This window comes from Amphiura filiformis, chromosome 11 (genome assembly GCF_039555335.1).
Source record: "Amphiura filiformis chromosome 11, Afil_fr2py, whole genome shotgun sequence".
NCBI lineage: Eukaryota > Metazoa > Echinodermata > Ophiuroidea > Amphilepidida > Amphiuridae > Amphiura > Amphiura filiformis.
In genome coordinates, this window is record NC_092638.1 from 25,520,397 (window position 1) to 25,526,396 (window position 6,000).

Sequence of the window (6,000 nt, forward strand, 5' to 3'; positions counted from 1 at the left end):
AGCAAACAGAGTTGTTCAGATGGCCCACGCTGTGGAGTGGCTTGCATGATCACCAGACCTCACACCACTTGATTTTTTTTCCTTTGTGTCAAAATCCAAGATCTTCGCAAACGTATTACTGAATGCATTCGCAAGTATCCAGCGCACAAGGATGGTACGCAACACAATTGATGCAATGAGGACCAGGTCTGAAACCTGTATTCGCCAAGTAGAGAGCAGAGCAGCACAGTAAACTCACTTCAAAAGAACCAAAGACAAACCAAACAGCCTTTTAGGGCTACCTTTTATCCTAAACAGATAAATGACTTGTGTTGTAAATATTTAAAAAAATGCAAGAAACAACAAAGTAAGAAACATAATAAAACAAAAAGGCATAAATAACCAAGAAAAAATAAGTAATTGCAAGTAAAGCAAAAGAAGTCCCATTCGTCATCCATTTTACCCACAAATTAATGACACTAATAACAAAATCCATTGCCCATAAACCCACCGGTAAAGCCCATTCCATAAATAAAGTTATTTTATAAAGTTATCATTGAGGAATGTTTGATATTCATACATGGTATGTGTACTCCTTTTTCAATCTTTGAAGTAGGAAAAGCTTCTCCGTGGACAGAGTGAAAAACGGGTACATTTCTTTAACAGAGTATATCTTCTAAAGTTGTGAGCCGATTGATATAATTGTTTTGAATAAACATTAATTTTCACCAGGTTCGCCGTCGCAAATAATAAAGGAGACAAGAAGAAAAAGTGATCCCGCCCGGGAATCGAACCCAGGAGCTCAGGTTTACGAGACCTCCCGCGAGACCTATGCCTTAACCACTTGGCCACGGAGCTTCATTATTAGGCTGGTTGAAATTCGAACCCATAAGCGGTCACTTAAACTTGTTTTGGTTTATTAAAGCTAACGACTCAAGGTTTCTTTACATACCAAAATATATTTGATAATTTTTTCAGAAATAGGGGAAAAGAGGGCGCAATGATGGGCCTCTTTTTTTTGGACCCACCCTGTATATACAAATATTTTTGTAGTTAATTTTAACATAGATATTTGTTTGTCTATCAAATTATTCATCTTTATTATTTTGCTATTTGGTGGTAATTTTAATTCTATAAATTGTACATTTGTGTGAAAATAGAGGGCGCTATTTACATAATTTTAAATTTAAATTAACCAAGTAATGATAAAAAGTTTTTGGAAACTTTTCTTGCCATTTGTTTGTATTTTTCTGATGTTCTATTACCATTTTACAAGTATCTACCCCTTGTAAAGATGCAAACAAGATTTAAGATAAGTAGCGCCATCATTGCTCACCTTTACTTTTACATGAGCTTACATGTCATCGAACAACCGTTAATTCCAAGGCTTATCTCCCTTAATCATTCGAGATTTGATGGCATACTACGATTTTAAGGGCTGGGGTATGAACGTTTGGACAGTATTTATTTTGGGACATCAGAGCACATCAGACATATCGAATTGCATTCTGAATACGAAGAATGTCATTCTGATATCAAATAATTTTGATTTTTTGAAATTCGCAATTTAATACACATTTTATGGCAAATCATTAAAAATTGATATTTTTGATATTTAACAGTACTCGAAGTAAACTTTATAAATCTGATGTTTTATACTTAAAGTGTATGTAGGTGGGATGAAAAGCCGACGATCAATTGAAAATTTTGACCTTTCGTACTGAAGATATGGATTTTTTTTCCCAAAACACCAACAAAAATTAGGTCTTTTTGGGAAAAAATCCATATCTTCAATATAAAAGGTCAAAATTTTCAATTGACCGTCGGCTTTTCCTCCCTGCTACATACACTTTAAGAATATATCATTAGATTTATATAATTTACTTCGAGGACTGTTATATATCAAAATTTGAAAAATATCAAATTTTATAATTTGTCATAAAATTTGTATTATATTGTGATTTTCAAAAATGAAAATTATTTGATATCAGAAAGACATGCTTCGTATTCAGAATGCAATTCGATAGGTCCGAGGTGCTCTCGTGTCCCACAAAAAATACTGTCGAAACGCAATAAACGCTCATTTTAGATCCCTTAACTGAAGATATAACTTCAGGTCACTGTGCAAGGTCACAGGTCACCCCCGGTGATCGTGGTGATTTGCGTGGGCTTTTACGCGAAATGCTACTTAGCTATGAACAATAACCGCATTGAAATTTGCGAAAGTTACAGGATTTGTGCAAATAGTGTATTAAAGTCATTTGGTGCATTGTTCATTTCCGCGTTGAGTGAGTTGTTAACATAGGTGACGTGTCATGTCAAAAGGAGACACTTTTGGGCAGGTTATGAATTTTGATATTTTTACATATCTTAAATATAGATATATTGAGCTCCATAACGCCATTTCCTCCAATGAAATCGGACATTCCTAAGCGAAGATATTGAGTTCGGAAGTTATGGTATTATAAAATGGAAATTGAGATATCGGCCGTTGAAAAATGTCTCAAAAAATACAAGATGCCAGTTATATTCCAGTTACATTTTTAATATTAATAACTTCACAAATTTGCAACAAACCCAAATTGTGAAAAAATCACCCTCCGGCAGATTTTTGGCAATTTCTCCATTTACAATTCTGCCCAAAAGTGTCTCCTTTTGACATGACACGTCACATATGGGGATGTGTGTTGGTTCTTACACAATACGCTATTTGGCTATCAACTCGTTACCAAACTTTAAAAATATAATAACTGCATTACAATTTGCGAAAGTTATAGCATTTGCGCGACTGTACCAAGGAATAAGTTCCATACTTTTTTACAGCTGGACGGGTAAATATAATTGCTAAAGCATTAAATTTGTAATTGATTTCTTGATTTCTTATCATCAATTTCAAATTTAAACGTTTCATTACCTTGTTACTCATAATTGAATAATATATTGATGCAGTACAGTTAAATAACTTATGAAGTTATAAAGTTTAGTTGTCATTTCTAATTTTAAAGCAGGCGATATGATGCATACAGCTGCATAAATATTGCATCCTTAAAGTTTTAATTGCCTATTAATTTCCTATCACAAAATAAAGTTTGTAATATGCGAGAAAAATTTTGAATTTAATCATGAAAAAGTATATTTGCATTATAAAATAGTATAATTATAAAATATTATTTATTTATGTGAAAGGATAGAACTATTAAATTTATGGTGAAATGAAATTTCAAAGCTCTTCTATTTTGACGGTGTATTACCGTTGGTTTTGCTAGTGTGTGGCTGGTTATATAAATCCCCGTGTTATAATCATATATACTGCGCCAATAATAACAAGAAAAAAAGCAAGGTACACCAACTTGATGTGTGGAAACAAGTAGACAGTATGCATGCGGACAAAAAACAGCAACAGAAGTAGGCAAAGTTCGATAGCCAAAAATTACCAGTTCCAAGGCCCATGCACAGAAGTGCTAAAGCTGCAAAAACAACAAGGATCAATGTGAATACAAAAAGTGCACTAAAACACGACAAACCAACAATCAATGTAGGCACAAAAACAGGCAAAGTTCGATGGCCAAAAATGGTCAATTCCAGAGCCCACAAAAGTGTCTGAAAAAACAGTACAAATGTACACTGGAAATGATGAAAATCACTATGCACATAGCAGACAAACAAAACCAGGCGGACGAAAAAACAACAGACGTTTCGAGCAGATAAACTGCTCTTCTTCAGGGACAAACAACAAAATATAGAAGCAAGCAACAAGAACTACATGCTGTAGTTTAAAAACAAATTCAAGTCAAAAAAAGTAGCAAACAAGACTACAAACTCAGAGCAAAATAAGCTGTGTCTTTACTCAATAGGAGCAAGTTTACTAGGAGTAGTGAATTATCGTGTCTGTTTATATGCACAGTGATTTTAATCACTCGTTTTAGTGCAATGTTGTACTCCCATTGATCCTTGTTGTTTTTGCAGCTTTAGCACTTCTGTGGGCCTTAGCTTGGAACTGGTAATTTTTGGCTATCAAACTTTGCCTACTTCTTATGCCTACATTTGCTATATTTTACTTGTTACCCCACATCAATCAAGTTGGCGTACCTTGCTCTTTTTCTTTCCAACAACAACATCAAAAAGAGCATCTCTCTGAGAAGAAAAAAAAGAACCCTCCCTTTAATTATACGTCGCACACCGACATCGCCTGGTTAATAATTTACATTGTACAGTAGGGCGGGTCATAAATAGGGAAGGTTTTTATTTCAAATCGGCCATGGTCAAAAGGTGTTCCACTTGACCCCACTTGAACAAATATGCACTTTAAAAAATAATTGAAGTGGGTCTTCAGACCCCACCACCACCCTTATTCCCCTATATACTGAAATATGCACATTTGGTCAGATATTCAAAGAACATATACATAATGAGAGGACATGTTGCTTCAAAACGTACATTTTATCCACCTAGAAGCACTTTTCAAACACAAATTAATCATCTACTATAGAAAATAGTCTATACAATACTTTTCTCTGAATTTCGTAACACTTTGTATGCTAAGATGTCCAATATTCACAAATATCGCATAAATAATACACATACAAAACTCGGTAACTTCTAATAACATAGCCATGACAAAATTAGATTGATGTATTATTACCGGACTTGCTTAAAAAGGAATTAAATGAATCTGTAGCTGTTTATATGTGACCCATCATGACGAAACCCGTCCAATAAACATTACATTGAAAATAAGGAATTTTGACGGGAAAATTTTATATTTTCATGGACAAAAAATTTAGCAAATATGACAAATGATATTCCACTCATATTAGCCTTATAAATAATCCTGGTATATTTACCTTTCAACACGTTTAATGTCACTTGTGATGCAAATTATTGTCACCTAACAATACACTTGAAAGTCTTTCTTTGATTCAAATACTGGCATTAACCCTAACAGGACGGGTACTTCAAAATACTACTTGATATATGCGCTGTTCGTGCGTGCATCCCACGTGGTGGACGCAATCGCCCTAAGTGATATATAGGCACGGTTTCGCTGGCCAGCGAAGCCCAACACCCGTGGCAAAGTGTCGCCGACCCAGCGCTTGGCATGCGAGGGGTCTCGGGTTCGAATCCCACCCAGAGCAAACAACTTCTTTCTTTGTTTTCTCTCTTTATTCCTTCCTTCTTTCCCTTCCCGTCGCCAAAACGCCCTTAGGCGGTTTGGGTTAAGGCACGTGATCGGCAGATTTGACGCATGTAACCATCCCTTGCCTTCTGCCCATATACCTTCTCACTGGCTTCAGACATCAACTTTATCGCTCTTTCCACTGATTGTGTGTGGCATGGATATTTGGGTACATTTAGTGGGACATTTACTATATCTTTAACCTGCTCATCAGTTACGTGCTTTGTCAGAGGTGGCTCAGTGACAGGCTCTTTGCGCCAATCTATCATTTTGCTGTAAGCCGATGCTCCAAACTTGATCTGAGGGACTTTGAAAAAGCGTACGGTCTCATCTGTTGGGTAGTCTTCATCAGGAAACGTGTCTCCTTCTGCTTCATCATCACTATATCCCTCTACTTCTACATTGGCAAGCTCGTCTTGTACATCTTCACCCGTGCCGTCAAAATGCTCTGCAACATTGACCGCGTGTTTCCGTGCAGAAAGTATCCATCTAACAGCCTCTTCACGAATGATTTGAGTGCTGTCAGCTGCCATTGCAAGGAGGAGGTTTTCTGGGTGAGCAGAAATGGCATTTCTTTGCATTGCCCTCTTGGCTATGTTCTTCTCAGTGGTTGTCAAGTGTCGCAAAAGTTTTATCATCTAGAAGAAGTTTCTAGGTGCATCTGTGATAGAAGGATTGCTTTTGATTGTGAACCACATAGGGGCGTAGAATTTGACAACAATATTTGCCAATCTTGTCAGTCCAACAGAAGGCTCAGGTGTTCTGATATACAAGCATAGAATTCGTTCTGCAGTTGTTAGCCAACATGAATGATTTAGACCACCTGGTTCATTGAGTAGATCTTC